Here is a 23,816-nt window from a genome sequence, read left to right as displayed (position 1 = left end):
AATTCAGCTCCGCGGACATCTTCCGATACTCGCCTTTAGGTGACGTGCTAAACTCATTAAAAACACTCTCCTTAGCGGGGGACTCACAGCCGAATTATATCCGGTTCGAACTGGAGGCTGATGACGGAGAATTTCGTTTCCCACCCACCGCTCACTTCATAGCCACTATCGAGGACTTAACCGACATGCTCGATTACAGCTCCGAAGACATCGACGGTATGGACGACAATGTCGGAGAAGAGGAGGCCCAAAACCCGCCATTTACCGGACGTTGGACGACCACTTCCTCGTATGACGTATACATGGTGGACACACCTAAAGAGAACAATGGCGACAACAAGAAGGATCTAGTCGAGGATAAACCTCCCGAGATATAGCCAAAACACCGACGTCAGCGGTGCCGCTCTAAATCACGCCGTGCAAAAGACAGCGATACCGGCACAAGAGAAGGTAACACTCTGGACAGTGCCGAAGACAATGAAGACCCCGTTGAGGCAACTTCCGAACAGGATGAACGGGAAGACGAGCAAGTTAGCCCTGATGAACAGGCCATACACGAAGACTCGGAGGACAGTAATTATCTTCTGCTCTCCGAGGCGGCAACGAGGGTTTTATCGTGCCTGAGGAACCTCTCGAGCAGGAGCGCTTTAAGCGCCGGCTAATAGCCACTGCAAGGAGCCTGAAAAAGAAGCAGCAGCAGCTTCAAGCTGATCAAGATCTGCTCAACGATAGATGGACTAATGTCCTGGCAGCCGAGGAATACGGTCTCAAGCGCCCAGCCAAAAGTTACCCGAAGCGTAAATTGCTACCTCAGTTCGATGATGAGGCACTGGAGCCCGTACCATCATTGCGCAATGCGGCTGACCGACCACCACATGGTCGGGACAAAGCGGCAACTCAAGCTGAACACCAGCCCGCCCCACCTCACCGTAAAGGCAGAGATAAAACAGCTCGGGGACATACCTACGACCTGCGCCAGGGCTTGGACAGTAGAGCAGGTCAGAACAGATCGATCTATGGATCACGGGGACGCGCCCCGATACGCGACAACGGCTATCTAGCCGGACGTAACAATCATACTCACGCCCGGGCCGAGAACCGCAGACGGACTCCATCTGAGCTACGTCGCGATGTGGCCCGATATAGAGGCGCCGCACACCCCCTTTGCTTCACTGATGAAGTAATGGATCATGAATTCCCGGAAGGGTTTAAACCCGTGAACATCGAATCATATGACGGGACAACGGACCCGCGGTATGGATTGAGGATTTTCTTCTCCATGTCCGTATGGCCCCTGGTGATGATCTTCATGCCATCAAATACCTCCCGCTAAAACTCAAGGGACCAGCTCGGTACTGGTTGAACTGTCTGCCCGAAAATTCAATTGGCAGCTGGGAGGACTTGGAAGACGCCTTCCTCGACAACTTCCAAGGTACATATGTTCGACCTCCGGATGCTGATGACTTAAGTCACATAATTCAACAGCCCGGAGAGTCAGCCAGGAAACTCCGGACTAGGTTCTTAACCAAAAAGAACTAGATCGTCGACTGTCCGGATGCCGAAGCCCTGGCGGCCTTTAAACACAGCATCCGAGACGAATGGCTCGCCCGACACCTCGGCCAAGAAAAGCCGAAGTCTATGGCAGCCCTTACGGCACTTATGACCCGCTTTTGCGTGGGCAAAGATAGCTGGCTAGCCTGTAGCAACAACAATGTAAGCGACTTGGCACTGCGGAAGGCAGGAATAGCAACGGCAAGCTCCGACGCAACAGACACAAGCGTCGAAACAACGTTGATAATACCGACGGCACGGCGGTCAACGCCGGATTCAGTGGCTCCAAGTCCAGCCAGCGGAAGAAGCCGTTCAAAAAGAACAATTCGGGCTCATCCAGTTTGGACCGAATACTCGATCGCCCATGCCAGATACACGGCACCCCTGACAAGCCAGCCAATCATACCAACAGAGACTGTTGGGTTTTTAAACAGGCCGGCAAGTTAAATGCCGAAAACAAGGAGAAGGGATCGCAAAGCAAGGACGATGACGAGGAGCCCCGTCCATCGAACACAGGGGTGAAGGAAATATGCCCTAGAGGCAATAATAAAGTATTATTTATTTCCTTATATCATGATAAATGTTTATTATTCATGCTAGAATTGTATTAACCGGAAACATAATACATGTGTGAATACATAGACAAACAGAGTGTCACTAGTATGCCTCTACTTGACTAGCTCGTTAATCAAAGATGGTTATGTTTCCTAGCCATAGACATGAGTTGTCATTTGATTAACAGGATCACCTCATTAGGAGAATGATGTGATTGACTTGACCCATTCCGTTAGCTTAGCACTCGATCGTTTAGTATGTTGCTATTGCTTTCTTCACGACTTATACATGTTCCTATGACTATGAGATTATGCAACTCCCCTTTACCGGAGGAACACTTTGTGTGCTACCAAACGTCACAATGTAAATGGGTGATTATAAAGGTGCTCTACAGGTGTCTCCAAAGGTACTTGTTGGGTTGGCGTATTTCGAGATTAGGATTTGTCACTCCAATTGTCGGAGAGGTATCTCTGGGCCCACTCAGTAATGCACATCACTATAAGCCTTGCAAGCATTGTGACTAATGAGTTAGTTGCGGGATGATGTGTTACGGAACGAGTAAAGAGACTTGCCGGTAACGAGATTGACCTAGGTATTGAGATACCGACGATCAAATCTCGGGCAAGTAACATACCGGTGACAAAGGGAACAACGTATGTTGTTATGCGGTCTGACCGATAAAGATCTTCGTAGAATATGTGAGAGCCAATATGGGCATCCAGGTCCCGCTATTGGTTATTGACCGGAGACGTGTCTCAGTCATGTCTACATAGTTCTCGAACCTGTAGGGTCCGCACGCTTAACGTTACGATGACAGTTTTATTGAGTTTTGATGTACCGAAGGAGTTCGGAGTCCCGGATGAGATCGGGGATATGCCGAGGAGTCTCGAAATGGTCGAGACGTAAAAATCGATATATTGGACGACTATATTCGGACTTCGGAAAGGTTCCGAGTGATTCAGGTATTTTTTGGAGTACCGGAGAGTTACGGGAATTCGTATTTGGCCTTAATGGGCCATACGGGAAAGGAGAGAAAGGCCTCAAAAGGTGGCCGCGCCCCTCCCCATGATCTGGTCCGAATTGGACTAGGGAAGGGGGGCGCCCCCTTCCTTCTTTCTCCTTCTCCTTTCCCTTCTCCTATTCCAACAAGGAAAGGAGGAGTCCTACCCCCCTTTGGCGCGCCTCTCCCCTTGGCCGGCTGCCTCCCCCTTGCTCCTTTATATACGGGGGCAGGGGGCACCCCAGAAACACAACAATTGATCCTTGAGATCTCTTAGCCGTGTGTGGTGCCCCTCTCCACCACATTACACCTCGATAATACCGTTGCGGAGCTTAGGCGAAGCCCTGCGTCGGTGGAACATCATCATCGTCACCACGCCGTCGTGCTGACGAAACTCTCCCTCAACACTCGGCTGGATCGGAGTTCGAGGGACGTCATCGAGCTGAACGTGTGTAGAACTCGGAGGTGCCGTACGTTTGGTACTTGATCGGTTAGATCATGAAGACGTACGACTACATCAACCGCGTTGTGATAACGCTTCCGCTGTCGGTCTACGAGGGTACGTGGACAACACTCTCCCCTCTCGTTGCTATGCATCACCATGATCTTGCGTGTGCGTAGGAAATTTTTTGAAATTACTACGTTCCCCAACAGTGGCATCCGAGCCAGGTTTTATGCGTTGATGCTATGCACGATATAAGTCATACTGCTTACCAGCATGTCATACTTTGGTTCAGCGGTATTGTGAGATGAAGCGGCCCGGACCGACATTACGCGTACGCTTACGCGAGACTGGTTTCACCGTTGCGAGCACTCGTTGCTTAAAGGTGACTGGCGGGTGTCTGTCTCTCTCACTTTAGTTGAACCGAGTGTGGCTACGCCCGGTCCTTGCGAAGGTTAAAACAACACCAACTTGACAAACTATCGTTGTGGTTTTGATGCGTAGGTAAGAACGGTTCTTGCTAAGCCCGTAGCAGCCACGTAAAACTTGCAACAAGAAAGTAGAGGACGTCTAACTTGTTTTTGCAGGGCATGTTGTGATGTGATATGGTCAAGACATGATGTGATATAATGTGTTGTATGAGATGATCATGTTTTGTAACTGAGTTATCGGCAACTGGCAGGAGCCATATGGTTGTCGTTTTATTGTATGCAATGCAATCGCCATGTAATGCTTTACTTTATCACTAAGCGGTAGCGATAGTCGTAGAAGCATAAGATGACGAGACGACAACGATGCTACGATGGAGATCAAGGTGTCGCGCCGGTGACGATGGTGATCATGACGGTGCTTCGGAGATGGAGATCACAAGCACGGTGCTTCGGAGATGGAGATCACAAGCACGGTGCTTCGGAGATGGAGATCACAATCACAAGATGATGATGGCCATATCATATCACTTATATTGATTGCATGTGATGTTAATCCTTTATGCATCTTATCTTGCTTTGTTTGACGGTAGCATTATAAGATGATCCTTCACTAAATTATCAAAGTATAAGTGTTCTCCCTGAGTATGCACCGTTGCGAAAGTTCTTCGTGCTGAGACACCACGTGATAATCGGGTGTGATAGGCTCTACGTTCAAATACAACGGGTGCAAAACAGTTGCACACGCGGAATACTCAGGTTAAACTTGATGAGCCTATCATATAACAGATATGGCCTTGGAACACGGAGACCGAAAGGTCGAGCGTGAATCATATAGTAGATATGATCAACATAGTGATGTTCACCATTGAAACTACTCCATCTCACGTGATGATCGGACATGGTTTAGTTGATTTGGATCACGTAATCACTTAGATGATTAGAGGGATATCTATCTAAGTGGGAGTTCTTAAGTAATATGATTAATTGAACTTAAATTTATCATGAACTTAGTCCTGATAGTATTTTGCAAATTATGTTGTAGATCAATAGCTCGCGTCGTTGCTTCCCTGTTTTATTTTTGATATGTTCCTAGAGAAAATTATGTTGAAAGATGTTAGTAGCAAAGATGTGGATTGGATCCGTGATCTGAGGATTATCCTCATTGCTGCACAGAAAAATTATGTCCTTGATGCACCGCTAGGTGACAGACCTATTGCAGGAGCAGATGCAGACGTTATGAACGTTTGGCTAGCTCAATATGATGACTACTTGATAGTTTAGTGCACCATGCTTAACGGCTTAGAATCGGGACTTCAAAGACGTTTTGAACGTCATGGACCATATGAGATGTTCCAGGAGTTGAAGTTAATATTTCAAGCAAATACCCGAGTTGAGAGATATGAAGTCTCCAACAAGTTCTATAGCTAAAAGATGGAGGAGAATCGCTCAACTAGTGAGCATGTGCTCAGATTGTCTGGGTACTACAATCGCTTGAATCAAGTGGGAGTTAATCCTCCAGATAAAATAGTGATTGACAGAATTCTCTAGTCACCATCACCAAAGTTAGTAGAACTTCGTGATGAACTATAGTATGTAAGGGATGACGAAAGTAAATCCCGAGCTCTTCGCGATGCTGAAATCGACGAAGGTAGAAATCAAGAAAGAGCATCAAGTGTTGATGGTTAACAAGACCACTCGTTTCAAGAAAAGGGCAAAGGGATAGAAGGGGAACTTCAAGAAGAACGGCAAGCAAGTTGCTACTCAAGTGAAGAAGCCCAAGTCTGTACCTAAGCCTGAGACTAAGTGCTTCTACTGCAAAGGAACTGGTCACTGGAGGCGGAACTGCCCCAAGTATTTGGTGGATAAGAAGGATGGCAAAGTGAACAAAGGTATATTGGATATACATGTTATTGATGTGTACTTACTAGTGTTTATAGCAACCCCTCAGTATTTGGTACTGGTTCAGTTGCTAAAGAGTAGTAACTCGAAAATGGGAGTTGCAGAATAAACAGAGACTAGTAAAAGGCGAGGTGACGATGTGTGTTGGAAGTAGTTCCAAGATTGATATGATCATCATCGCACACTCCCTGTACTTTCGGGATTAGTGTTGAAACTAAATAAGTGTTATTTGGTGTTTGCGTTGAGCATGAATATGATTTGATCATGTTTATTGCAATACGATTATTCATTTAAGTTAGAGAACAATTGTTTTTCTGTTTACATGAATAAAACCTTCTATGGTCATACACACCAACGAAAATGGTTTGTTGGATCTCGATAGTAGTGATACACATATTCATAATATTAAAGCCAAAAGATGCAAAGTTAATAATGATAGTGCAACTTATTTGTGGCACTGCCGTTTAGGTCATATTGGTGTAAAGCACGTGAAGAAACTCCATACTGATGGGATTTTGGAATGAATTGATTATGAATCACTTGATGCTTGCGAACCATGCCTCATGGGCAAGATGACTAAAACGCCGTTCTCCGGAACTATGGAGAGAGCAACAGATTTGTTGGAAGTCATACATACAGATGTATGTGGTCCAATGAATATTGAGGCTCGTGGCGGATATCGTTATTTTCTCACCTTCACAGATGATTCGAGCAGATATGGGTATATCTACTTGATGAAACATAAGTCTGAAACATTTGAAAAGTTCATATAATTTCAGAGTGAAGTAGAAAATCATCGTAACAAGAAAATAAAGTTTCTACAATCTGATCGCGGAGACAAATATTTGAGTTATGAGTTTGGTCTTCAATTAAAACAATGTGGAATAGTTTCACAAATTTATGCCACCTGGAACACCATAGCATAATGGTGTGTCCGAACGTCATAACCGTACTTTATTGGATATAGTGCAATCTATGATGTCTCTTACCAATTTACCACTATCGTTTTGGGGTTATGCATTAGAGACAGCTGCATTCATGTTAAAAAGGGTACCATCTAAATCCGTTGAGACGACATCTTATGAACTGTGGTTTGGCAAGAAACCAAAGTTGTCGTTTCTTAAAGTTTGGGGTTGCAATGCTTATGTGAAAAGGTTTCATCCTGATAAGCTCAAAGCCAAATCGGAGAAATGTGTCTTCATAGGATACCCAAAGGAGACAGTTGGGTACACCTTCTATCACAAATCCGAAGGCAAGACATTCGTTGCTAAGAATGGATCCTTTCTAGAGAAGGAGTTTCTCTCGAAAGAAGTGAGTGGGAGGAAAATAGAACTTGATGAGGTAACTGTACCTGCTCCCTTATTGGAAAGTAGTTCATCGCAGAAACCAGTTTCTGTGACGCCTATACCAATTAGTGAGGAAGTTAATGATGATGATCATGGAACTTCAGATCAAGTTATTACTGAACCTCGTAGGTCAACCAGAGTAAGATCCGCACCAGAGTGGTACGGTAATCCTATTCTGGAGGTTATGTTACTAGACCATGACGAACCTACGAACTATGAAGAAGCGATGGTGAGCCCAGATTCCGCGAAATGGCTTGAGGCCATGAAATCTGAGATGAGATCCATGTATGAAGAACAAAGTATGAACTTTGGTTGACTTGCCCGATGATCGGCAAGCAATTGAGAATAAATGGATCGTCAAGAGGAAGACGGACGCTGATAGTAGTGTTACTATCTACAAAGCTAGAATTGTCGCAAAAAGGTTTTTCGACAAGTTCAAGGTGTTGACTACGACGAGAGTTTCTCAATCGTATCTATGCTTAAGTCCGTCTGAATCATGTTAGCAATTGCCACATTTTATGATATATGGCAAATGGATAAACAAAACTGCATTCCTTAAAGGATTTATTAAAGAAGAGTTGTATATGATGCAACCAGAAGGTTTTGTCAATCCTAAAGGTGCTAACAAAATATGCAAGCTCCAGCGATCCATCAATGGACTGGTGCAAGCATTTCGGAGTTGGAATATACGCTTTGATAAGTTGATCAAAGCATATAGTTGTATACAGACTTGCGGTGAAGCCTGTATTTACAAGAAAGTGAGTGGGAGCACTACAACATTTCTGATAAGTATATGTGAATGACATATTGTTGATCGGAAATAATGTAGAATTATTCTGCAAAGCATAAAGGAGTGTTTGATTGGAGTTTTTCAAAGAAAGACCTCGGTGAAGCTGCTTACATATTGAGCATCAAGATCTATAGAGATAGATCAAGACGCTTGATAAGTTTTTTCAATGAGTACATACCTTAACAAGATTTTGAAGTAGTTCAAAATAGAACAGTCAAAGAAAGAGTTCTTGCCTGTGTTACAAGGTGTGAAATTGAGTAAGACTCAAAGCCCGACCACGGCAGAAGATAGAAAGAGAATGAAAGTCATTCCCTATGCCTTGGCCATAGGTTCTATAAAGTATGCCATGCTGTGTACCAGATCTATTGTATACCCTACACTGATTTTGGCAAGGGAGTACAATAGTGATCTAGGAGTAGATCACTGGACAACGGTCAAAATTATCCTTAGTGGAATAAGGAAATGTTTCTCGATTATGGAAGTGACAAAAGGTTCGTCGTAAAGGGTTACGTCGATGCAAGTTTTGACACTAAATCTAGATGACTCTAAGTCTCGGTCTAGATGCATATTGAAAGTGGGAGCAATTAGCTAGAGTAGCTCCGTGCAGAGCATTGTAGACATAGAAATTTGCAAAATACTTACGGATCTGAATGTGACAGACCCGTTGACTAAAATTATCTCACAAATCAAAACATGATCACACCTTAGTACTCTTTGGGTGTTAATCACATAGCGATGTGAACTAGATTATTGACTCTAGTAAACCCTTTGAGTGTTGGTCACATAGAGATGTGAACTATGGGTGTTAATCACATGGTGATGTGAATTATTGATGTTAAATCACATGGCGATGTGAACTAGATTATTGACTCTAGTGCAAGTGGGAGACTGAAGAAATATGCCCTAGAGGCAATAATAAAGTATTATTTATTTCCTTATATCATGATAAATGTTATTATTCATGCTAGAATTGTATTAACCGGAAACATAATACATGTGTGAATACATAGACAAACAGAGTGTCACTAGTATGCCTCTACTTGACTAGCTCGTTAATCAAAGATGGTTATGTTTCCTAGCCATAGACATGAGTTGTAATTTGATTAACGGGATCACCTCATTAGGAGAATGACGTGATTGACTTGACCCATTCCGTTAGCTTAGCACTCGATCGTTTAGTATGTTGCTATTGCTTTCTTCATGACTTATACATGTTCCTATGACTATGAGATTATGCAACTCCCGTTTACCGGAGGAACACTTTGTGTGCTACCAAACGTCACAACGTAAATGGGTGATTATAAAGGTGCTCTACAGGTGTCTCCAAAGGTACTTGTTGGGTTGGCGTATTTCGAGATTAGGATTTGTCACTCCAATTGTCGGAGAGGTATCTCTGGGCCCACTCGGTAATGCACATCACTATAAGCCTTGCAAGCATTGTGACTAATGAGTTAGTTGCGGGATGATGTGTTACGGAACGAGTAAAGAGACTTGCCGGTAACGAGATTGAACTAGGTATTGAGATACTGACGATCAAATCTCGGGCAAGTAACATACCGGTGACAAAGGGAACAACGTATGTTGTTATGCGGTCTGACCGATAAAGATCTTCGTAGAATATGTGGGAGCCAATATGGGCATCCAGGTCCCGCTATTGGTTATTGACCGGAGATGTGTTTCAGTCATGTCTACATAGTTCTCGAACCCGTAGGGTCCGCACGCTTAACGTTACGATGACAGTTTTATTGAGTTTTGATGTACCGAAGGAGTTCGGAGTCCCGGATGAGATCGGGGATATGACGAGGAGTCTCGAAATGGTCGAGACGTAAAAATCGATATATTGGACGACTATATTCGGACTTCGGAAAGGTTCCGAGTGATTCGGGTATTTTTCGGAGTACCGGAGAGTTACGGGAATTCGTATTGGGCCTTAATGGGCCATACGGGAAAGGAGAGAAAGGCCTCAAAAGGTGGCCGCGCCCCTCCCCATGATCTGGTCCGAATTGGACTAGGGAAGGGGGGCGCCCCCTTCCTTCTTTCTCCTTCTCCTTTCCCTTCTCCTATTCCAACAAGGAAAGGAGGAGTCCTACCCCCTTTGGCGCGCCTCTCCCCTTGGCCGGCTGCCTCCCCCTTGCTCCTTTATATACGGGGGCAGGGGGGCACCCCAGAAACACAACAATTGATCCTTGAGATCTCTTAGCCGTGTGCGGTGCCCCTCTCCACCATATTACACCTCGATAATACCGTTGCGAAGCTTAGGCGAAGCCCTGCGTCGGTGGAACATCATCATCGTCACCACGCCGTCGTGCTGACGAAACTCTCCCTCAACACTCGGCTGGATCGGAGTTCGAGGGACGTCATCGAGCTGAACGTGTGTAGAACTCGGAGGTGCCGTACGTTTGGTACTTGATCGGTTAGATCATGAAGACGTACGACTACATCAACCGCGTTGTGATAACGCTTCCGCTGTCGGTCTACGAGGGTACGTGGACAACACTCTCCCCTCTCGTTGCTATGCATCACCATGATCTTGCATGTGCGTAGGAATTTTTTTGAAATTACTACGTTCCCCAACAAGGGGGACAGAAGAAGTTTCCCCCTCAGGTCAAAACGGTGAACATGATATACGCCACCCACATCCCCAAGAGGGAGCGCAAGCGCGCGCTCAGGGACGTCTACGCGATGGAGCCAGTCGCCCTAAAGTTCAACCCATGGTCTTCTTGTCCGATCACTTTCGATCGCAGGCACCATCCGACCAGTATCCGTCATGGCGGTTCAGCCGCACTGGTCCTCGATCCAATCATCGATGGATTTCACCTCACGCGAGTCCTAATGGACGGTGGTAGCAGTCTGAACCTGCTCTATGAGGATACAACGCACAAAATGGGCATTAATCCCTCAAGAATTAAGCCCACCAATACTACCTTTAAAGGTGTCATACCAGGTGTAGAGGCCCGTTGCACGGGCTCAATCACAGTAGAGGTTGTCTTCGGATCCCCGGACAACTTCCGAAGCAAAGAGTTGATCTTCGATATCGTCCCCTTTCGCAGTGGCTTTCACGCAATGCCCGGACGAACCGCATTTGCTCAATTCAACGTGGTGCCACACTACGCTTATCTCAAGCTCAAGATGCCTGGACCACGCGGCGTCATAACAGTCAATGGAAACATGGAACGCTCCCTCCGTACCGAGCACACCGCTGCGTTTGCAGCAGAAGTACAGAGTGGCCTTCTCAAGCAGAACCTTAATTCGTCGGCCGAGATCCCGGACACCGTCAAACGAGGCCGGACTACTCTGCCGCAGTACAGCCCAGCTCATCAAGAGCTCGACTAGCAATTTGGCCTCCGGCTCGGTCCCAACCAAGTGGCGGCATTCGTACCGCGCGTACATAACTATGCACTCAAAATACCATGGGCATAGACGGAGGCATAACTAGCTTGTGATCCATAATACGGCTCGACCGCTCCTGGACACACATACTTTCAATTTTTCTTTTTTTATCCTTTTCAGGTTTCTTTTACGCAGGCTTCTTCAGATGACCTGATCATCGGTCCTCTCGATAGGATGGATACACCAAGATGGCAAGAAGCACTGGCGTACAAGGGAATTTCCAGGTGGTCTCTTTAACGATCACTCTACCTGTTTTCAGGACCCGCACGCAGCTCTCCCTTGGTCGTGGCATATTAAATAGCCCTGTTGCTTATTGCACTACTTGTACAAATACGCTTTGACGTATCAATCAAACTATAATGGAAACAGTTAGCGGCCCAACTTCTGCGGCATTAGCTTACTACATCCTTTTTCCTTTTTTGATAATCTTCTCAAGTCGCACCCGTACACTTTGGTACGCTTTAATCTGCAAGGGGCTTCATTGCAACCCATAATATGACAACAAAGTCCGAAAACTTTTTACAATATAGTTCAGCACCCTGAATTTAGCATTATATGCATTGGCTCCAAATCATGTCTTTGGTCAATAGTTGGGTTGCCCGGCTCCTGTGCTTACTACCTTACGTTTCGCTATATCGGCTAGGGTAGTAAAGGGAGAACTACTACGATTGTGTCCTGGTTTATCCGGATGAGCACCTTAGTAGAGAAAGCCGAAAACTGACTGTCATGATGCGGCAAGAGCCGGTCAGCTCTTCGGAGGTTTCAAATCTCTAGCGATTTTTTCTGCATTATGCGATGAATCGGCTCTTACCCGATCAGGTGTTTACAGTACCCTAGTTTGTATACTAGGGGCTGCGCCTAAATTTTCATTGTCAAACTCCTATGGCTAAGTGAGGGTGATAAAGCCACATAGTCTGATTGCCTGGTTCGTTGCGCTAAACACCTCCTTCAAGGACCAAACAATTGGATCAAGAGTGTTTAGATTACATCCCGAACACCCCCGTACTACCTACGTGGGGGCTGAAGCCGACGACTGGCCAACTCTCAAAATTTCATAAACACGGTCGCACATGAGGTAAAATATTAGACAAACATTATATTACATAGCCGAACTTGTTTCATCATATAGGGCGAGACAATATGAATGTATTCATTCAAAGATTACATCCTTCGTACATTGCTCCACCACAATGCCGGATCCCTCCAGGACATCGCTAAAATATCGCTCGGGCGTGCGGTGCTCCTTGCCCGCGGGCGGTCCCTCGGTCACGACCGTGACGGCGTTCATCTTCGCCCACTACATCTTGACACGGGTGAAGGCCATCCGCGCACCTTCAATACAGACCGACCGCTTGATGGCGTCAAGCCGAGGGCAGGCATCGACTAGCCGCTTCACGAGACCAAAGTAGCTGCTGGGTATGGCTTAGGCAGGCCACAACCGGATTATTAAGTCCTTCATGGCCAGTTCGGCCACCCTATGCAGCTCGACCAGCTGTTTTAGCTAATCGCTAAAGGGCACCGGATGTTCTGGCGCAAGGTATTGCGACCAGAACAGCTTCTCCGTTGAGCTCCCCTCTTCGGCTCGAAAGAATTCAGCAGCGTCAGAAACGCTGCGCGGCAGATCCGCAAACGCCCCTGGAGAACTCCAAATCCGGGTCAGTAAGAGATACCTCTTCTTCACATACTTGCTTTGCATAATAAAATCCTTACCCGCCGTGATCTTCTTGGCCTCTTGGATTTCCTGGAGGGTGCCTTGGGCTTCGGCCCGGGCCTCTTGTGTGCTTTGGCGGGCCTTCGCGAGTTCGGACTCTTGGTCCGCATGCTGGCGCTCCAAGGACTCGTATTTCTTCAAGGTGTCCTGGAGGTCCTGCTGGACCTCCCCAACCCTGGCCTCATGCTTTTTCTGGGCAGCTTGTTCCTTCGCTGCCCTCTCCTCGGCCTCGGCTAGCGCTTTCTTGAGGGTTTCAACCTCAGTAGCCGCTCCTACAAATATCATAGCACTATGGTCAGTAAACATCATTTATTCTTTCTGAACATACAGCAAGTCATTACATACCTTGCTTCTCCTCTAGCTGTTTCCTTGCCTGGTCGAGCTTTTCCTCGGCCAGCTCCAGACTCTGCTTTAGTCCGGAGACCTCAGCAGCATGAGAGGTTGCGGCCAGCAACGATGCCTACTTATTCACATAAGACATATTTAGTTAGTTTCCTGCGAAAATTACTTGATCCTCTGTCTGGCTACTGTCTATACTATGGCTTTCTCTTTTGTGTCGCTTACCTCAAAGCCTGTTAGCAGGCTGGTGCAGGCTTCGGTTATCTCCTGGTTAATCGGATAATTCAGTCCGAGAAACAGAGAGCGTGTACCAAGGCTACTTACCAGCCTCCAGTCAAAAATTCCCGAAGGCCCAAAGAAGCTGGGATCCTGCTCAAAGACCTTACAGTGATTGTGATTGTATTCTGCGAAACAACATGTCCGGTACGTGCGAACGATCATCAATCATTCATCGTTGTCTGATCGAGCCAGGAACCACCTACAACTGCCATGCCACTTTTCTTTGAAATGTTCTAGGATTAGGAAGGGTAGGGACACCAGGCGGCCTACAACATCATATCAAGTTGGAGTCAAATAAAAAAGGGCTCGTACTGTAGTCAATCTTAAGAACAGCATGTTATGAGCATGAATATTTTTTCAGTAAATGTTGACAGTAATATAAGCAAGCCATCATGATATCATAGGAAAGTAACATACTGCTGTAACAGTCATTTGTAGCGATGACTGGAGTAGGCCAGCAATACGTTCAGCCATAGAAGGAGTCCACAGCGTAAATGAAGCCCTTCTGTTCAATGGCATCAGAGAACCATGGCGAATGTATGATCCTGCGATGGACGTGCAAATTTATCCACTTACCGCAGTGAACTGTCAGATAGGCGAGACCGCGGTTGAAGAACGCAATTAGCCAGAAGTCTTTATAATTCAGAGATCTTGTGGGCACTTGGCAGATTACAACCTTGAGCAAATCAAACTTGGTATCATGTTGGCTACTGTAAGATTCCGAGTATTCTGGGCCATAGTGCCAAAGCAGTGCAGTGTTAATCGAAGGAAGGGGGATCAATCGCCGGGTGTAGACCTCCACGAGCATCCAGCTGCCGCGACCGTCGACGAGCACCATCCAAGACGTGTTCATGCCGACCCAGTACATACCGTTAATGTAGTTGAGGGTGACAGGGATCAGATCGCAGTCAAGGGGGTTGATGCTCGCCAGTCGCCACCATATGATTGTTATGTTGCGTGACACGCCGTTTCTGAAGATCAAGTGGCATCAGCAAGCAAGGAGATGGCTTAAAAAGCTCCGGCCTGAGGGCTTTGAGTAAACGGTACAGCCCCGACGAGCACGCGGCGAGCGCCATGGTACTGAGATTGTCCACACGCGAAACAATGAGCTTGATTACCTCTGTGCGGAGCGAATTCCAGCCACTCTTGTAGCGGACGCTGCTCGGTTCTGCCATTGTTAGTGCTTGGGTTTCGGAAGAGGGGGGAGGCGCCTTAGCGGGGATGGAAGATTGGACGATTATGTGCGGACGAAGATGGAGAAGCGAATATGTGCTGTGGGAAGTGGACTGGTGATGATGACAATAGCACGCCGCTTGACTTACAATACACATCCCAGCAGCGTAGGGTCATATCGATGCCAGACAGCTTACTTGAGTGATCACGGTACTAGTACTCCCTACAGTACCTACTACTATGCCCTAGTTTGCATATAGAGTAGTGGAGTAGGACTCTGCTCTACTACTAGCACCGGAGGAGTAGTATATTCTAATCTAAAATAGTTACAAACTTCAATGACCGAGCGTGGAACGACTACGAACCGCCATCAGTGCTAACTCCAATCCCCAGCAAACGTTCACTGGGAGACATGGCAGTTGCAAATTCCCGCGACGCAGTTACGGTACGTGTGTAGGGGTGGCGGTTTTGTCAAATACTATGGCTTAAAAACAGGCCACCGTCGGATGGAAATCTGACGGTTACGTGGGATTTGCCAGGACTGAGCTCATGGCGAACAATCGCCAGATATCATTACTAAAAAAAGGTTAAAACACCCGGGGCTATAACTTGCACTGGCTGGCCACTAACAATGATACTAACATAGTTGTAAAATGGTCAAAGACTGTGCCTACGTGGTGTTTGGAATTATATGCAAACTAGCAAGATGCCCGTGCATTGAACGGAACATCAAGATGCATTTTTTTACAAAACACCTGTTGTGATTGACCCATGCAGGAGTAATCCCATGTGTAAAAACTAATGATATCTCGATAATTTTATCGGAAAAATGGTATCTCGAGAATTTCACCAAAAAAATGATATCTCGTGAAAGATGAGAGATAAGGTGAGGAGGAGTGGGGCGTGGTGGTGACTGGTGGTCGGATTGGGCTGAGGCATGGGGATGGACGGCGCCGGCAGCGGCCACCATGCCAGATTGTTCCAGAGACATCCTTTTTTAATTGCTCAGCAATGAGGTTGTGGGAGATAAGGATGAACGAGGCAAGGCCTTATCTGTAAATGTGGAGAGAGGTGTGGGTATCTTTTGTAAAATTGTCATAGTTTGCTTTATATACGTCAGATATAGATCAGACGGTCTATATTACAAGATGGAAGACACACCATCATCACCAACTCGTGTTTTTGTAAGAGTATAGTAGAGATAGAGACTAGGGAGGAGCACCATCTACTGCTTCGTGTGCTAATCCTGCGCTCCATTCGGCGGCCGCAACGTCCCCTACAGCCACTCCCTCCTGCGCTCCATTTGGCGGGCGCTGTTGGAATTTGGGGAGCGCACTCGCGCGACTGCTGGCAGCGACGACTTCACCGATGACGACTTCTTCCCATACCTCAGCAACCTCTTCCTCAACGACATGGGCGACAACCTCAACTCCAACGGTGCTGCTCCCATTGCATCGTATGTGTTTCTGCCCTTCCTGTTCGAAATCATGGTAGAATTCATGTTTCTAGTCCGTGTCCTAGATTTGATCTGTTCATCTACTATGCTAGTCCACATGATTAGTTTAATCTCTGTTATAGCCGTCATGATTTATTTTGTGCTTATTCAGATTAAATCTCGTAGTAACTTGCTCATATATTCAACAGGTGCAACGTCCCCTACAACCACTCCCTTTTCATGGATGGCCTGGTCGATGCCTCCAAGGTGCCCTGCGTCTACAAGAGTTTCGGCTGCAAGAGGTACGTCGACCATCACTCGCTGGCGGAGCATAGAAGATGTGCGCACGCGCCCTCCTAATGCTATGAGTGCACGCCGCCGTTTGAGCGCTCGCCGGCGAGCCTCGTGCATCACCTCACGGCACCGTCCGTCGATCACTACTGGCCCGCGGTGGTGAACATCAAGTACGAGACGTGCTACCCGTTCTCCGTGCCGGAGTCGCTGGAGGATCACCGCCGCATGCTAGTCGTGGAGGAGGACGGCAGCGTCTTCCTCTTGGCCGTGGGCACCGGCAAGGCCCGCGCAGGGGACTGCCCCGTCTCTGTAGTGTGCGTCAGGGGCAATGCCGCTGACGGTGACGCTGACACGAGGCCGATGTATGGGTGCATGCTCACTGTTACTGCCCCTCAGAGGTACGTGGGCGCCCACACCGCCTCCATCACGCTGACTAGGACTATGCCGAGCTGCTCCATTCCCGGCGATGTGGACATGGAAGACCCATGGTATGATTTTCACCCCAAGATGGTGCATGGGGACTCCAAGGAGCTTCACCTGGACATATGTATTACCAGGTTAAATGTTGATCATTAGTCTTTGCTCAATGTAATCCGCTGTCTAAGCATGTGGAGACTTCTTATTTATATAGTATAAAACCTTCCATGCATGATCTTGCTCTATTAGAGTATCGCGCTTGAATAAAAGTGTTATTTCTTCACAAGTTTTGGATGCAGGTTGAACAGTTGAACACTTTTGTTTGCAAAAGATACTTTTTATCTATTTCACCCAGATGTTTGTGAGCTCTAGAGAAGAAATAATATCCGAAGAAACCTATCGATACTCGTTACACATGAGATGACCCCCACATACTTTGTCAAAATAAACAACTCCCTGATCAATGCATTTCACTGTTCCATGCAACGCACGGGCGCCTTACTATATATTAGTACGACCATAAATTTACCTAACATTATATATAGTACGATAAATGCTCATGCATATCACAAAAAATTATATCATTGAAAACTATGTTCAAATATGAATCCAACGATATAGTTTTTGTTGACATGCAATAACATTTTGTGAGTTAAATCTTCAGTCAAATTCAATGGGGGACTAATAAACCACGACCGAGGTAGTAGTACTAGTGTAGAGGGCGGTGCTGCACGGGAGTCTCACCCCGCTCGTGGCGCGGCAGTAAAGCCGTCATATACAAAACTCCACCACTCCCAGTAATAAGTGGCCTAGTAAAATAAACGGACAAGCAATGATCACATCCCTCCGTCTTTTTTGCATTTCATCTCTCTGCATTTACTTTGGCCGGTTCATCTCGCACACTCGATCCCTAGCTACTACTCCTACTATCCCTAGCTACTACTCCTACTATCCCTAGCTACTACTCCAAGAAGCCTAAAAAAATTGCCCCTGGTACTCCTAGTAGTAGTACTCAAGTTGGAATTCCAATTGCACGGCACAACTTGTTAGGCGAAAAATTCTATACAGGGTGGGGGAAGCGGTTTGGGAATTTGCATGCCTTCCCGACCAGTGAGATACTCCGTACAAAGTACGATAGAGAAATAACCACAAAGAAGGAAGCTAAAAGTAAACAATCAAATGAGCATTTTTGCATTTCTTTTGCATTGAATCGTTTCACAAGCTTTACTAGTGCTGTTTTTCTACTTTTACAAAAACCGCATCGTAATGTTAAAATGTGCATTTGCACGTACATAAGTAATAGTAGTAGCACAGTCTGCAAGCATATATAGGGAGAGACATGTAGTGCGATATATAGTAGAGTCTGTGCTATATGCACGTACTTACAAAATGCGTATGGATACACAAGGTTTCCAAACTTTTCCTTTTACATACTTAATTAAGGACGGTAATAATTCCCGGACGTTCGGGATTTATCATTTGCGTCCCAAAACTAATGAGATCGCCTTACGAAACTAAATTATTCCTAATAAAAGCCACGACGCTCGCAGGAGCGCTTGCGGCGCGCCACGAGGGCCCTGGTGCGGGGCCATTTCCCAGCGCGCCGACACAACGCCTCTTCCTCAGCCTCGCAACTCGCGAGGTGCTGGTTGGCGGCTTGCCGGTGGGCGAGCACGATCTCACCGGCGTGGTGATCCGGCGCCAACAGGTACTCCTCCTTGCTGGAACTGTGCACCCGGTCCACGTACCGCCAAGCGTAGATCAGGCGCTTGGGCCTAATTGCACTCAGGGCTTTGGCACGGGCGTCCTCCGCCACCCTCACGGCCCTCGCACGAGCCTTTTGCCAAAGAGCCAATTGCCTGACTCTCTCGAACGCGACATAGGCCTGCCAGGCAGCATGCCTTGCGGCGCGCTTCTCTTCCTCGGCCTTCTTCTCCACCTCTATTTTGGCGCACTCTGCCGAAGGCAAAGCCTCCCACAAGGCGACCTCCATTTCTCTCCAAAGCTCCTCAAGGCAAGGGGGCTTGGCAGGCGGCGCGACGTTCTCCTCGTAGCGAGGAGCTGACGCGTCCTCTGACGTGCGTGCTGGCGAGACTGGGAATGCCGACACGTCCACCTGGACGCATCGCGGCGAGGAGCGGAACGCCGACGCGTCCTCCTCGACTAGTGGTGGCGAGGAACGGACGGTGACGCGTGACCGTCCGCGCGGTGCAGCGAGGGGCGCCTAGGGCTTGGGAGGGGTGATGCCATGGTGGTCGACGTGAGAGGGAGGGGGAGGAGATAACGATGAACGTGAGCGTTCTTCCAAATGTCGTGGGAGGCGCATGCACCTCTTGAGCATGCGTTGGTTTTCCCTTGAAGAGGAAAGGGTGATGCAGCAAAGCAGCGTAAGTATTTCCTCCAGTTTTTGAGAACCAAGGTATCAATCCAGTAGGAGATAACACACAAGTCACCTAGTACCTGCACAAACAATCAAGAACCTTGCAACCAACGCGATAAAGGGGTTGTCAATCCCTTCATGGTCACTCGCAAAAGTGAGATCTAATAAAGATAGTAAGATAAATATTTTTGGTATTTTTGTTGTATAGATTGGAAAATAAAGATTGCAAAATAGTAAAACGAGATGTGATGTAAATAAAAGAGATGCAATATAATAAGAAAGAGACCCGGGGGCCATAGGTTTCACTAGTGGCTTCTCTCAAGATAGCATGTATTACGGTGGGTGAACAAATTACTGCCGAGCAATTAATAAAAAAGCGCATAGTTATGACAATATCTAGGCAATGATCATGAATATAGGCATCACGTCCGTGTCAAGTAGACCGAAACGATTCTGCATCTACTACTATTACTCCACACATCGACCGCTATCCAGCATGCATCTAGAGTATTAAGTTCATAAGAACAGAGTAACGCATTAAGCAAGATGACATGATGTAGAGGGATAAACTCAAGCAATATGATATAAGCCCCATCTTTTTATCCTCGATGGCAACAATACAATACGTGCCTTGGTGCCCCTACTGTCACTGGGAAATGGCACCACAAGATTGAACCCAAAGCTAAGCACTTCTCCCATTGCAAGAAAGATCAATCCAGTAGGCCAAACTAAACCGATAATTCGAAGAGACTTGCAAAGATATCAAATCATGCATATAAGAATTCAGAGAAGAACCAAATATTATTCATAGATAATCTTGATCATAAATCCACAATTCATCGGATCTCGGCAAACACACCGCAAAAGAGTATTACATCGAATAGATCTCCAAGAACATCGAGGAGAACTTTGTATTGAGAACCAAAGAGAGAGAAGAAGCCATCTAGCTAATAACTATGGACCCGAAGGTCTGTGGTAAACTACTCACACATCATCAGAGAGGCTATGGTGTTGATGTAGAAGCCCTCCGTAATCGATTCCCCCTCGGCAGATCGCCGGAAAAGGCCCCAAGATGGGATCTCACGGGTACAGAAGGTTGCGGTGATGGAAAAGTGATTTCGTGGCTCCCCCTGATGTTTTTAGGGTATAAGGGTATATATAGGCGAAAGAAGTACGTCGGTGGAGCTCCATGGGGCCCATGAGGGTGGGGGGCGCGCCTACCCACCTGGGCGTGCCCTCCTGCCTCGTGGCCGCCTCGTGGAGTTCCAGACTTCAACTCCAAGTCTTCTGGATTGCTTTCATTCCAAGAAAGATCATCGCGAAGGTTTCATTCCGTTTGGATTCCGTTTGGTATTCCTTTTCTGCAAAACACTGAAATAGGCAAAAAAACAACAACAGAAACTGGCACTGGGCCTTTGGTTAATAGGTTAGTCCCCAAAATAATATAAAAGAGCATATTAAAGCCCATTAAACATCCAAAACAGATAATATATAGCATGGAACAATAAAAAATTATAGATACGTTGGAGACGTATCAAGCATCCCCAAGCTTAATTCCTGCTCGTCCTCGAGTAGGTAAATGATAAAAACCGAATTTTTGATGTGGAATGCTACCTAACATAATTTTCAATGTAATTTTCTTTATTGTGGCATGAATGTTCAGATCTGAAAGATTCAAAACAAAAGTTTAATATTGACATAAAAATAATAATACTTCAAGCATACTAATAAAGCAATCATGTCTTCTCAAAATAACATGGCTAAAGAAAGCTATCCCTACAAAATCATATAGTCTGGCTATGCTCTATCTTCATCACACAAAATATTTAAATCATGCACAACCCCGATGACAAGCCAAGCAGTCGTTTCATACTTTTGATGTTCTCAAACCTTTTCAACTTTCACGCAATACATGAGCGTGAGCCATGGACATAGCACTATATGTGGAATAGAATGGTGTTTGTGGAGAAGACAAAAAGGAGAAGATAGTCTCACATCAACTAGGCGTATCAACGGGCTATGGAGATGCCCATCAATAGATATCAATGTGAGTGAGTAGGGATTGCTATGCAACGGATGCACTAGAGCTATAAGTGTATGAAAGCTCAACAAAAGAAACTAAGTGGATGTGCATCCAACTTGCTTGCTCACGAAGACCTAGGGCAATTTGAGGAAGCCCATCATTGGAATATACAAGCTAAGTTCTATAATGAAAAATTCCCACTAGTATATGAAAGTGACAACATAGGAGACTCTCTATCATGAAGATCACGGTGCTACTTTGAAGCACAAGTGTGGTAAAAGGATAGTAGCATTGCCCCTTCTCTCTTTTTCTCTCATTTTTTATTTGGGCCTTTCTCTTTTTTTATGGCCTCTTTTTTTCTCTTTTTTTAATTTTTCGTCCGGAGTCTCATCCCGACTTGTGGAGGAATCATAGTCTCCACCATCCTTTCCTCACATGGGACAATGCTCTAATAATGATGATCATCACACTTTTATTTACTTACAACTCAATACTTAGAACAAAATTTGACTCTATGTGAATGCCTCCGGCGGTGTACCGGGATGTGCAATGAATCAAGAGTGACATGTATCAAAATCATGAACGGTGGCTTTGCCACAAATAGATGTCAACTACATGATCATGCAAAGCAATATGACAATGATGGAGCGTGTCATAATAAACGGAACGGTGGAAAGTTGCATGGCAATTATCGGATCACGGGTTCCGGCAAAACCCTCAAGGTTCGAACACTGGGGTGTGCGCGAAGTTCTCCCCCTACCGATCCACGTCCTAGCCTGCTAAGATCTCAAGAACCAACTCACAACACAAGGGACACAAGATTTATACTGGTTCGGGCCACCGTTGTGGTGTAATACCCTACTCTAGTGTGGTGGTGGTGGATTGCCTCTTGGGCTGATGATGAACAGTACAAAGGGGGAAGAACAACCTCGTGAGGATGAGGTGTTCTTGTGCTTGGTGAACTTGTGTGGGTGAGGATTACTCAAGATGAGATGCCTGAGGCTTTGTTCGACCTCCCCCCTACTGTGGTGGCTAGTCCTACTTATATAGGCCCTGGTCCTCTCCCCAAATATTGAGCGGGAAGGGAGCCATCAATGGCCAATTTGAAAGGGGACAACTAGTACAGCTAATCCTGACAAAAGTGGTCTTCGCCTGCAAAAGGCTCTGGTGATGACGCCGCCTTGGGCTCCATGGCGACCTCCGTCTTGCCGTCCTGCTGGTCTTGGTCTCGTTGCACTGATATGGAAATCTTTGCTTGATGCCTCGGTACTCCGCGCCTGCGCTTGCCTCCTTAGCACCAAAGAGCAAACAAGGACACTATGCGCGCTGGCGCCCGCCTGGTCTCGATCGTCATGGATCACGTCACGAGAACCTCGCGAGGTTTGCCTTGCCTTGATCTCTCCGCCCCTCGTGAGCCTGCCTGGCGAGGCCGCTCCTGAGGAGGTCTTGCATCGTCCGCCTCACGAGGCTTGGCCCCTCGCGAGGGTCTTGGATGCCTTGTTGATGAAGATGGGTCGTATGGGCCTGCTAGCAAAGCCACGCCATGGGCCACAAGCAGGCAAGTCTGAGGACCCCCGTTCCTAGAACGCCGACAGTAGCCCCCGGGTCCAAGGCGCGCTCGGGCTTGGCTTCGAGGCGAAGCCAAAGGTCAAGCACGGAGCGCCGCGGGCCCCAACAGCCTGCGGCCTTGGTCGACGCATGGCGGTTGATTGGACATGGGCGTCTCCGCTTCCCCACGCTGCCTCGGCAACTGCCCGACTTGACAAAAAGGCTGGCGTGGGCAGCACTTGTCTTCACCGCTTCCCTTCGCCTTGCCCAAATCCCCTTCTTGCGCTCTGCCTCCGAAATCCCCAGATATGCTTCCATTCTCCTTTGCTCCAGCGACCAATGGCACCGCGCAAGGTCAAGCCCTCATCGTCGCCGGCTTGGTACGAACCTGCTCTCGGCACGCCCAACGTCTCGGAGAAGAGCCTCTCCGCCACGCGCTTGCTTACGGCGGGGGAGAGCAACAAGAGGGGGAAGACGGAGCTCCGGGTTGCCTCCGACGTGCCGGAGCCCGAGGGGAGCATGTTCTTCCCCTTCTTCACGAGCAGCATCGACGCGGGGTTGGTTCCCCCCTTCTCTAACTTCTTCTATGAGGTCCTCGGCCACTACGGGCTGCAGGTGCTGCATCTTCATCCCAACTCCATCCTTCTCCTGTCCATCTTCGCCTACTATTGCGAGGCGTATCTGGGCGTGATGCCATCCGTGGCTCTGCTGCGCCACTTCTTCTTCCTCCGCATCAGCGAGGGCCATATCTCCGGGTGCGCCCATTTCATCGCGGCCGGCAAGGCCAACTCGATCTCGAACACCGGGAAGAAG

Source organism: Aegilops tauschii, chromosome 1 (assembly GCF_002575655.3).
Source record: "Aegilops tauschii subsp. strangulata cultivar AL8/78 chromosome 1, Aet v6.0, whole genome shotgun sequence".
NCBI classification, from domain to species: domain Eukaryota; kingdom Viridiplantae; phylum Streptophyta; class Magnoliopsida; order Poales; family Poaceae; genus Aegilops; species Aegilops tauschii.
This window is presented reverse-complemented; position numbering follows the sequence as displayed.